This window comes from Idiotropiscis lumnitzeri, unplaced genomic scaffold, assembly GCF_059441095.1.
Source record: "Idiotropiscis lumnitzeri isolate Australia: NSW breed Sydney's pygmy pipehorse unplaced genomic scaffold, RoL_Ilum_1.0 HiC_scaffold_60, whole genome shotgun sequence".
Lineage (NCBI taxonomy): Eukaryota > Metazoa > Chordata > Actinopteri > Syngnathiformes > Syngnathidae > Idiotropiscis > Idiotropiscis lumnitzeri.
Genome location: NW_028283598.1, coordinates 727,700 through 740,141, shown reverse-complemented (window position 1 = coordinate 740,141; position 12,442 = coordinate 727,700).

Genomic DNA, 12,442 nt, shown 5'->3' with positions numbered 1-12,442 from the left:
CTAATTTTCAGTCGGATTTGTCAAAAGGGCACCGTGCAGGATGTGAAAATTAAAATAAAAACACATTTTTGATTCCACTTGGCGGCGCTGTGTGTATAACAAAATAATAACATTAAGATGTCTTCAGGTCGGGACGTTTTATTAACAGGTGAAGGTTTGGATTTTTAGGAGCATGTGCAGGGGAGTTATTAAGCATTCATTTATTTGTATTAGGTTCATTTTGTCTTCTTATTATTGATATTTGACTGATTCATTAAAAGCAGACAATTATGTTTTAGGTTAATTTTTTACCTGACATGTTTCGGCGAGTCTTTCGCCTTCTTCAGAGTGTCGCATGATGGTGTCTTGAGACCCGTCTTTATCAGCTGATGTTCCATGAGGGTGTGACTTACCTGTCAAAAAAATGAAAAATCAGAGCAGGAAAAGAACAAGCACAACATGAACATTACAAATCAGCAATCACTGACCACTGCAAAAGGGAAAACCACATCATGGACCGGGAGAAGGGCAGGGTCATCCGCACCGAAGAGAACAAACAACAGCGCTGGATCAGAGAGGCCATTGAGATCTGCAAGCGAGGCATAAAAACCATGAACAGAGACAAGGGAGCCTTCATCCTCTCTACCACCTAGAGCAGCATCTTGGCGGAGTGAACGGACAGCGGGGGGTGTGACTTGCCTTCATTCTTGTGACAGGTAAGTCACGCCCTCATGGAACATCAGCTGATAAAGACGGGTCACAAGACACCATCATGTGACACTCTGAAGAAGGCGAAAGACTTTCGTATTGTGACATCCTCAAGGCCTAAACACTCATCCGAGCAAATATAAGGTAGATTTTGTGAACCTGCCCGGAGAAAAACATCAACGAAAATAATTTGTATTTGTTTTAACCAGTTGGTGGCGCTACCACTGCGATCAAAAATAAGTTGGCAGCCGTCTTCAGGGCCTGAATATCCTCAAATGTGAAAAATTTCGAGAAGATGGATCATCTGAATCATTTTGCAGGAACTTTTGTTGCCACGGAGAATAATCAGACTCTGCGGCACCGTAATAGCCACGCCCTTCGAAGGAAAGTCACAAAAATAGGGATAGAGTAAGATCAATGTCTTGAGTCTTTTCTAGCCAATTTTCAATCTGATTCGTTAAAAGGGCACCGTGCAGTACGTCAAAATGTAAAAAATGATATTGATTGGCGCAAGGTGTATAACTGAATATAAACATATAGATGTCTTCAGGTACCGACTCTTTATGTACATGTGAAGTTTTGGATTTTTAGCAGCATGTGCAAGAGAGTTATTAAGCATTTTGTCCATTGCGGCGAAGGAAATCTTAAGTGAAAACTTCGAAGCCCCGCCCCCGTCATATAGTATTTCGGAAACAAAAAATTTTAGTCCCAGTGTTTGTCCCAGGTCTTAAGATGCTACAGACAGAATTTTAAGGCAATCAGATGAAGCCTTTAGGATCAGGGTGCAAAAGAATGACCCCTGTAAACATGCAAAAAAGGGCAAAAGTCGGACTTTCAAAAATTCATAACTCACTTCCTGTTCATATTAGACGTTAAAATATAAAATTTTTCGCCATGCCCGATGAGACTGCCAAGTTTGGTGAATTTTTGTGCATGTTTCGGGGGACAAAAATGCAATCGAACAATCGGAAAAATAATAATAATAATAATTTCTACAAAAACAATAGGGACTTCGCAGCGGTCGCTGCTCAGGCCCTAATAATAATAATAATAATAATAATAATAAAAGTAATAATATTTTCTACAAAAACAGTAGGGACCTCGCAGCCGTCGCAGCTTGGGCCCTAATAACAATTTCTAGAAAAACAATAGGGACCTCGCAGCGGTCACTGCTCGGGCCCTAATAATAATAATAATAAAAATAATAATAATTTCCACAAAAACAATGGGGACCTCGTAGCGGTCGCTGCTCGGGCCCTAATAATAATTTCTACATAAACAATAGGGACCTCGCCGCGGTCGCTGCTCGGGCCCCAATAATAATTTCTACACAAAGTCCATTGTGGTGACCCGCCCCTTTTAAGTAAATTCAAAATGGCCGACTTCCTGTAAAACCTAGCTTATTGCTCCAAGAGACTTTTTTGTAGGTCTTGGTCTTATACATACGGTGAACCCTCGCTACTTCGCGGTTCACCTTTCGCGGGTTCAGTGCTTCGCGGGTATAAAAAATATTCGGGGGCATTGTAGTTTCGCCGAGCGGCACGACGGGCGCTGGAGCGGTTAGACGGCCGGCGTGCGCCGAAGAAGAGCGTGGGCGAAGAGGAGAGTGGACGAAGAAGAGCACGTTCCCCCGGACACGATCGGTGGCGACGTTTCGCGCGGTTCGGACCGTACCAGAGCTCCGGCCGGCGTGCGTGGCAGTTAAGCCGTAGAGGAGCACCTTCCCCGGGCACGGGCGGTGCCAAGCGGCCCCTAAGTTTAACCGAATGGAAGCTCCGGAGGAGGAGGGCATGCTCGCGTCACAGTAAGCCAAAGAGGAGCACCTTCCCCGGGCACGGGCGGTTCCAAGCGGCCCCTAAGTTTAACCGAATGGAAGCTCCGGAGGAGGCGGGCATGCTCGCGTCACAGTAAGCCGAAGAGGAGCACCTTCCCCGGGCACGGGCGGTGCCAAGCGGCCCCTAAGTTTAACCGAATGGAAGCTCCGGGGGAGGAGGGCGGGCGTGTGTCACAGTTAAGCCGAATTGGAACACCTCTTCCGCCCGGACACGAACGGAGCGCGAAGCTGTCAGTTATGAATGAATAAATGAATAAATAAATAAATAATTAAAGAATGCCACCTTTCATTTCACAGGGAACACCGGACGGCGTACCAGCAGGTAAAAGTCGGAGTAATTAAATAAATACAAAAAGAATGGCTGGGGAATAAAAAAATAATACGTTTTAATAATAATTTGGTTTTTTTGTTATAACATGAATTTCACTCTCTCTCTCTCTCTCTCTCTCTCTCTCCCCGTATATATATATATATATATATATATATATATATATATATATATATATATATATATACATATATATATATATATATATATATATATATACATATATATTTATTATATATATTGTATTTTCTTTTAAGCATTTTTGAAGGTGCGCCGCTACTTCGCGGATTTTCAGTTTCCGCGGGTGGTCTCTGTCCCCATTAACCGCGATAACCGAGGGTTCACTGTACTCCATAAAATTTACAAAAAGCGAGGTGAAACACTCAACCAGGGCTGCTTTTTTTAACATTTCTCGAGGGCCATGGCGAGCCATTTCAAAAAAGCTGCACAACTAACGTATAAAATATTGATAAATTTGCTCTGCCTGATGTGTGTGTCAAGTTTCACGAGTTGTCGTTCATATTTAGAACCTCATAATCAGCGTTGTTTTATTGCCAAACAGTGCAATGCCACTCCCACAACTTTTCACGAAAAAGGATGAATTTCGTATTGTGACATCCTCATGGCCGAAACAGTCATCCGAGCATATATGAGGGCGACCTTGTTGAGTTGCACGGAGAAAAACATCCAAGAAAATAACTTGTATTAGCTTTTACCAGTTGGTGGCGCTACTACTACGATGAAAAATAAGTTGGTAGATGTCTTCAGGGCTGAAGTATCCTCAAATGTGTACAACTTCGAGAAGATAGGATCATCTGAGTCATGTTGCCGGAGCTTTTGTTGCCACAAAGTACAATCGGACTTTTCAGCACCGTAATAGCCACGCCTTTTGCCAAAATGTCACAAAACTCGGCAGAGAGTAAGATCATTGTCTTGAGTCTTTTCTGACTAATTTTCAGTCGGATTCGTCAAAAGGGCACGGTGCAGTACGTGAAAATTAAAATAAAAACACATTTTTGATTCCACTTGGCGGCGCTGTGTGTATAACAAAATAATAACATTAAGATGTCTTCAGGTCGGGACGTTTTATTTACAGGTGAAGGTTTGGATTTTTAGGAGCATGTGCAGGGGAGTTATTAAGCATTCATTTATTTGTATTAGGTTCATTTTGTCTTCTTTTTATTGATATTTGACTGATTCATTAAAATCAGACAATTATGTTTTAGGTTAATTTTTTACCTGACATGTTTCGGCGAGTCTTTCGCCTTCTTCAGAGTGTCGCATGATGGTGTCTTGAGACCCGTCCGTCTTTATCAGCTGATGTTCCATGAGGGTGTGACTTACCTGTCAAAAAAATGAAAAATCAGAGCAGTAAAAGAACAAGCACAACATGAACATTACAAATCAGCAATCACTGACCACTGCAAAAGGGAAAACCACATCATGGACCGGGAGAAGGGCAGGGTCATCCGCACCGAAGAGAACAAACAACAGCGCTGGATCAGAGAGGCCATTGAGATCTGCAAGCGAGGCATAAAAACCATGAACAGAGACAAGGGAGCCTTCATCCTCTCTACCACCTGGAGCAGCATCTTGGCGGAGTGAACGGACAGCGGGGGGTGTGACTTGCCTTCATTCTTGTGACAGGTAAGTCACGCCCTCATGGAACATCAGCTGATAAAGACAGGTCACAAGACACCATCATGTGACACTCTGAAGAAGGCTAAGATGCTACAGACAGAATTTTAAGGCAATCAGCCTTTAGGATCAGGGTGCAAAAGAATGACCCCTGTAAACATGCAAAAAAGGGCAAAAGTCGGACTTTCAAAAATTCATAACTCACTTCCTGTTCATATTAGACGTTAAAATATCAAATTTCTCGCCATGCCCGATGAGACTGCCAAGTTTGGTGAGTTTTTGTGCATGTTTCGGGGGTCAAAAATGCGATCGAACAATCGGAAAAATAATAATAATAATAATTTCTACAAAAACAACAGGGACTTCGCAGCGGTCGCTGCTCAGGCCCTAATAATAATAATAATAATAATAATAAAAGTAATAATATTTTCTACAAAAACAATAGGGACCTCGCAGCCGTCGCAGCTCGGGCCCTAATAACAATTTCTAGAAAAACAATAGGGACCTCGCAGCGGTCACTGCTCGGCCCTAATAATAATAATAATAATAATTTCTCCATAAACAATAGGGACCTCGCCGCGGTCGCTGCTCGGGCCCCAATAATAATTTCTACACAAAGTCCATTGTGGTGACCCGCCCCTTTTAAGTAAATTCAAAATGGCCGACTTCCTGTAAAACCTAGCTCATTGCTCCAAGAGACTTTTTTGTAGGTCTTGGTCTTATACATACAGTGAACCCTCGCTACTTCGCAGTTCACCTTTCGCGGGTTCAGTGCTTCGCGGGTATAAAAAATATTCGGGGGCATTGTAGTTTCGCCGAGCGGCACGACGGGGCGCTGGAGCGGTTAGACGGCCGGCGTGCGCCGAAGAAGAGCGTGGGCGAAGAGGAGAGTGGACGAAGAAGAGCACGTTCCCCCGGACACGATCGGTGGCGACGTTTCGCGCGGTTCGGACCGTACCAGAGCTCCGGCCGGCGTGCGTGGCAGTTAAGCCGTAGAGGAGCACCTTCCCCAGGCACGGGCGGTGCCAAGCGGCCCCTAAGTTTAATGGAATGGAAGCTCCGGAGTAGGAGGGCATGCTCGCGTCACAGTAAGCCGAAGAGGAGCACCTTCCCCGGGCACGGGCGGTTCCAAGCGGCCCCTAAGTTTAACCGAATGGAAGCTCCGGAGGAGGAGGGCATGCTCGCGACACAGTAAGCCGAAGAGGAGCACCTTCCCCGGGCACGGGCGGTGCCAAGCGGCCCCTAAGTTTAACCGAATGGAAGCTCCGGGGGAGGAGGGTGGGCGTGTGTCACAGTTAAGCCGAATTGGAGCACCTCTTCCGCCCGGGCACGAGCGGAGCGCGAAGCTGTCAGTTATGAATGAATAAATGAATAAATAAATAAATAAATAAATAATGGCACCTTTCATTGCAGAGGGCACACCGGACGGCGTACCAGCAGGTAAAAGTCGGAGTAATTAAATAAATACAAAAAGAATGGCTGGGGAATAAAAAAATAATATGTTTTAATAATAATTTGTTTTTTTTGTTATAACATGAATTTCACTCTCTCTCTCCCCGTATATATATATATATATATATATATATATTGTATTTTTTTTTTAAGCATTTTTGAAGGTGCGCCGCTACTTCGCGGATTTTCAGTTTTCGCGGGTGGTCTCGGTCCCCATTAACCGCGATAACCGAGGGTTCACTGTACTCCATAAAATTTACAAAAAGCGAGGTGAAACACTCAACCAGGGCTGCTCTGCATGTTGTGCTGGGCCACCTGGAACAACAGCGGAGCTATGCAAGGATGCTCTTTGTGGACTACAGCTCGGCATTCAACACGATCATCCCAGACATCCTCGTCGCCAAACTGGACACTCTCGGCCTCCCTGCCCTCACACACATCTGGATTAAGGACTTTCTGACCAACAGACCCCAGACTGTGTTGCTCGGCCCCTACACGTCCTCCACCCTCATGGTGAGCACCGGTTCCCCCCAAGGATGCGTGCTGAGCCCTCTCCTGTACGCCCTCTACACCTACGACTGCAGCCCGGCCCACGGCAACAACACCATCGTCAAGTTTGCTGACGACACGACAGTGGTCGGTCTGATCTCGGAAGGTGACGAGACAGCCTACAGAGAGGAGGTAGGGAGACTGACAACTTGATGCAAGGACAACAGACTGCACCTTAACTCTGCTAAAACAAAGGAGATTGTCGTCGACTTCAGGAGGAACAAGACGCTGCCGCCCCCCCTCTGCATCGAAGGCGTGTGTGTGGAGAGGGTCCACACGTTCAAGTTCCTGGGAGTACAGATCTCCGATGACCTTTCTTGGAGTCACAACACCACAGCAGTGGTAAAGAAGGTCCGCCAACGTCTGCACTTCCTGAGAGTCCTCAGGAAATTCAACCTGGACAGGAAGCTGCTGCTGGCCTTCTACCACTCGTCCATCGAGAGCCTGCTGACGTACAGTGTCTCCACCTGGTACAGCGGCTGCACTGAGGCGGACAGAGTGAGGCTCCAGAGGACAGTCAAAACAGCGCAAAGGATTATTGGCTGCCCTCTCCCCTAGCTGTCGGACATCTACACCGCCCGGTGCCTCAGAAGGGCTCTCAACATCGTCAAAGACAATACCCACCCAAACTCACACCTGTTCGACCGGTTGCCCTCTGGCAGGCGCTACAGATGCATCAAATCAAGGACCAATCGACTGAGAAACAGTTTCTTTCCGAGAGCCATCTCCATACTGAACTCTCACACACACACACGAGACCACCCTAACCTTGCAAAACAGCATTGTGATGTGTTTCTATATGCCCTATTCAGTACTGAATTCCATTGCACTGTCTTATTTATTTATCTAATTTATATATTGTCTGTATTATTGTTGTATTGCACTGGAGAGGGGAGCCCTCTAATCTCGTTGCACACTTGAGTACAATGACAATAAAGGGATTTCTATTTCTATTCTATTCTTTTTTTAACTTTTCTCGAGGGCCATGGCGAGCCATTTAAAAAAAGCTGCACAACTAACGTATAAAATATTGATAAATTTGCTCTGCCTGATGTGTGTGTAAAGTTTCACGAGTTGTCGTTCATATTTAGAACCTCATAATCAGCGTTGTTTTATTGCCGAACAGTGCAATGCCACTCCCACAACTTTTCACGAAAAAGGATGAATTTCGTATTGTGACATCCTCATGGCCGAAACAGTCATCCGAGCATATATGAGGGCAACCTTGTTGAGTTGCACGGAGAAAAACATCCAAGAAAATAACTTGTATTAGCTTTTACCAGTTGGTGGCGCTACTACTACGATGTAAAATAAGTTGGTAGATGTCTTCAGGGCTGAAGTATCCTCAAATGTGTACAACTTCGAGAAGATAGGATCATCTGAGTCATGTTGCCGGAGCTTTTGTTGCCACAAAGTACAATCGGACTTTTCAGCACCGTAATAGCCACGCCTTTTGCCAAAACGTCACAAAATTCGGCAGAGAGTAAGATCATTGTCTTGAGTCTTTTCTGACTAATTTTCAGTCGGATTCGTCAAAAGGGCACCGTGCAGTACGTGAAAATTAAAATAAAAACACATTTTTGATTCCACTTGGCGGCGCTGTGTGTATAACAAAATAATAACATTAAGATGTCTTTAGGTCGGGACGTTTTATTTACAGGTGAAGGTTTGGATTTTTAGGAGCATGTGCAGGGGCGTTATTAAGCATTCATTTATTTGTATTAGGTTAATTTTGTCTTCTTATTATTGATATTTGACTGATTCATTAAAAGCAGACAATTATGTTTTAGGTTAATTTTTTACCTGACATGTTTCGGCGAGTCTTTCGCCTTCTTCAGAGTGTCGCATGATGGTGTCTTGAGACCCGTCTTTATCAGCTGATGTTCCATGTGGGTGTGACTTACCTGTCAAAAAAATGAAAAATCAGAGCAGTAAAAGAACAAGCACAACATGAACATTACAAATCAGCAATCACTGACCACTGCAAAAGGGAAAACCACATCATGGACCGGGAGAAGGGCAGGGTCATCCGCACCGAAGAGAACAAACAACAGCGCTGGATCAGAGAGGCCATTGAGATCTGCAAGCGAGGCATAAAAACCATGAACAGAGACAAGGGAGCCTTCATCCTCTCTACCACCTGGAGCAGCATCTTGGCGGAGTGAACGGACAGCGGGGGGCGTGACTTGCCTTCATTCTTGTGACAGGTAAGTCACGCCCTCATGGAACATCAGCTGATAAAGACGGGTCACAAGACACCATCATGTGACACTCTGAAGAAGGCGAAAGACTTTCGTATTGTGACATCCTCAAGGCCTAAACACTCATCCGAGCAAATATAAGGTAGATTTTGTTAACCTGCCCGGAGAAAAAAATCAACGAAAATAATTTGTATTTGTTTTAACCAGTTGGTGGCGCTACCACTGCGATCAAAAATAAGTTGGCAGCCGTCTTCAGGGCCTGAATATCCTCAAATGTGAAAAATTTCGAGAAGATGGATCATCTGAATCATTTTGCAGGAACTTTTGTTGCCACGGAGAATAATCAGACTCTGCGGCACCGTAATAGCCACGCCCTTCGAAGGAAAGTCACAAAAATAGGGATAGAGTAAGATCAATGTCTTGAGTCTTTTCTAGCCAATTTTCAATCGGATTCGTTAAAAGGGCACCGTGCAGTACGTCAAAATGTAAAAAATTATATTGATTGGCGCAAGGTGTATAACAGAGTATAAACATATAGATGTCTTCAGGTACCGACTCTTTATGTACATGTGAAGTTTTGGATTTTTAGCAGCATGTGCAGGAGAGTTATTAAGCATTTTGTCCATTGCGGCGAAGGAAATCTTAAGTGAAAACTTTGAAGCCCCGCCCCCGTCATATAGTATTTCGGAAACAAAAGATTTTAGCCCCAATTTTAGCCCCAGTGTTTGTCCCAGGTCTTAAGATGCTACAGACAGAATTTTAAGGCAATCAGATGAAGCCTTTAGGATCAGGGTGCAAAAGAATGACCCCTGTAAACATGCAAAAAAGGGCAAAAGTCGGACTTTCAAAAATTCATAACTCACTTCCTGTTCATATTAGACGTTTAAAATATCAAATTTCTCGCCATGCCCGATGAGACTGCCAAGTTTGGTGAGTTTTTGTGCATGTTTCGGGGTCAAAAATGCAATCGAACAATCGGAAAAATAATAATAATAATAATTTCTACAAAAACAACAGGGACTTCGCAGCGGTCGCTGCTCAGGCCCTAATAATAATAATAATAATAATAATAAAAGTAATAATATTTTCTACAAAAACAATAGGGACCTCGCAGCCGTCGCAGCTCGGGCCCTAATAACAATTTCTAGAAAAACAATAGGGACCTCGCAGCGGTCACTGCTCGGGCCCTAATAATAATAATAATAATAATTTCCACAAAAACAATGGGGACCTCGTAGCGGTCGCTGCTCGGGCCCTAATAATAATTTCTACAAAAACAATAGGGACCTCGCCGCGGTCGCTGCTCGGGCCCCAATTATAATTTCTACACAAAGTCCATTGTGGTGACCCGCCCCCTTTTAAGTAAATTCAAAATGGCCGACTTCCTGTAAAACCTAGCTCATTGCTCCAAGAGACTTTTTTGTAGGTCTTGGTCTTATACATACAGTGAACCCTCGCTACTTGGCGGTTCACCTTTCGCGGGTTCAGTGCTTCGCGGGTCTAAAAAATATTCGGGGGCATTGTAGTTTCGCCGAGCGGCACGACGGGGCGCTGGAGCGGTTAGACGGCCGGTGTGCGCCGAAGAAGAGCGTGGGCGAAGAGGAGAGTGGACGAAGAAGAGCACGTTCCCCCGGACACGATCGGTGGCGACGTTTCGAGCGGGTCGGACAGTACCAGAGCTCCGGCCGGCGTGCGTGGCAGTTAAGCCGTAGAGGAGAACCTTCCCCGGGCACGGGCGGTGCCAAGCGGCCCCTAAGTTTAACCGAATGGAAGCTCCGGAGGAGGAGGGCATGCTCGCGTCACAGTAAGCCGAAGAGGAGCACCTTCCCCGGGCACGGGCGATTCCAAGCGGCCCCTAAGTTTAACCGAATGGAAGCTCCGGAGGAGGAGGGCATGCTCGCGTCACAGTAAGCCGAAGAGGAGCACCTTCCCCGGGCACGGGCGGTGCCAAGCGGCCCCTAAGTTTAACCGAATGGAAGCTCCGGGGGAGGAGGGCGGGTGTGTGTCACAGTTAAGCCGAATTGGAGCACCTCTTCCGCCCGGGCACGAGCGGAGCGCGAAGCTGTCAGTTATGAATGTATAAAAGAATAAATAAATAAATGAATAAAGAATGCCACCTTTCATTTCACAGGGCACACCGGACGGCGTACCAGCAGATAAAAGTCGGAGTAATTAAATAAATACAAAAAGAATGGCTGGGGAATAAAAAAATAATACGTTTTAATAATAATTTGGTTTTTTTGTTATAACATGAATTTCACTCTCTCTCTCCCCGTATATATATATATATATATATATATATATATATATATATATATATATATATATATATATATATATATATATATATTTATATATTTATTATATATATTGTATATTTTTTTAAGCATTTTTGAAGGTGCGCCGCTACTTCGCGGATTTTCAGTTTTCGCGGGTGGTCTCTGTCCCCATTAACCGCGATTACCGAGGGTTCACTGTACTCCATAAAATTTACAAAAAGCGAGGTGAAACACTCAACCAGGGCTGCTTTTTTTAACATTTCTCGAGGGCCATGGCGAGCCATTTCAAAAAAGCTGCACAACTAACGTATAAAATATTGATAAATTTGCTCGGCCTGATGTGTGTGTAAAGTTTCACGAGTTGTCGTTCATATTTAGAACCTCATAATCAGCGTTGTTTTATTGCCGAACAGTGCAATGCCACTCCCACAACTTTACACGAAAAAGGACGAATTTCGTATTGTGACATCCTCATGGCCGAAACAGTCATCCGAGCATATATGAGGGCGGCCTTGTTGAGTTGCACGGAGAAAAACATCCAACAAAATAACTTGTATTAGCTTTTACCAGTTGGTGGCGCTACTACTACGATGAAAAATAAGTTGGTAGATGTCTTCAGGGCTGAAGTATCCTCAAATGTGTACAACTTCGAGAAGATAGGATCATCTGAGTCATGTTGCCGGACGGAGCTTTTGTTGCCACAGAGTACAATCTGACTTTTCAGCACCGTAATAGCCACGCCTTTTGCCAAAACGTCACAAAATTCGGCAGAGAGAAAGATCATTGTCTTGAGTCTTTTCTGACTAATTTTCAGTCGGATTTGTCAAAAGGGCACCGTGCAGGATGTGAAAATTAAAATAAAAACACATTTTTGATTCCACTTGGCGGCGCTGTGTGTATAACAAAATAATAACATTAAGATGTCTTCAGGTCGGGACGTTTTATTTACAGGTGAAGGTTTGGATTTTCAGGAGCATGTGCAGGGGAGTTATTAAGCATTCATTTATTTGTATTAGGTTCATTTTGTCTTCTTATTATTGATATTTGACTGATTCATTAAAAGCAGACAATTATGTTTTAGGTTAATTTTTTACCTGACATGTTTCGGCGAGTCTTTCGCCTTCTTCAGAGTGTCGCATGATGGTGTCTTGAGACCCGTCTTTATCAGCTGATGTTCCATGAGGGTGTGACTTACCTGTCAAAAAAATGAAAAATCAGAGCAGTAAAAGAACAAGCACAACATGAACATTACAAATCAGCAATCACTGACCACTGCAAAAGGGAAAACCACATCATGGACCGGGAGAAGGGCAGGGTCATCCGCACCGAAGAGAACAAACAACAGCGCTGGATCAGAGAGGCCATTGAGATCTGCAAGCGAGGCATAAAAACCATGAACAGAGACAAGGGAGCCTTCATCCTCTCTACCACCTAGAGCAGCATCTTGGCGGAGTGAACGGACAGCAGGGGGTGT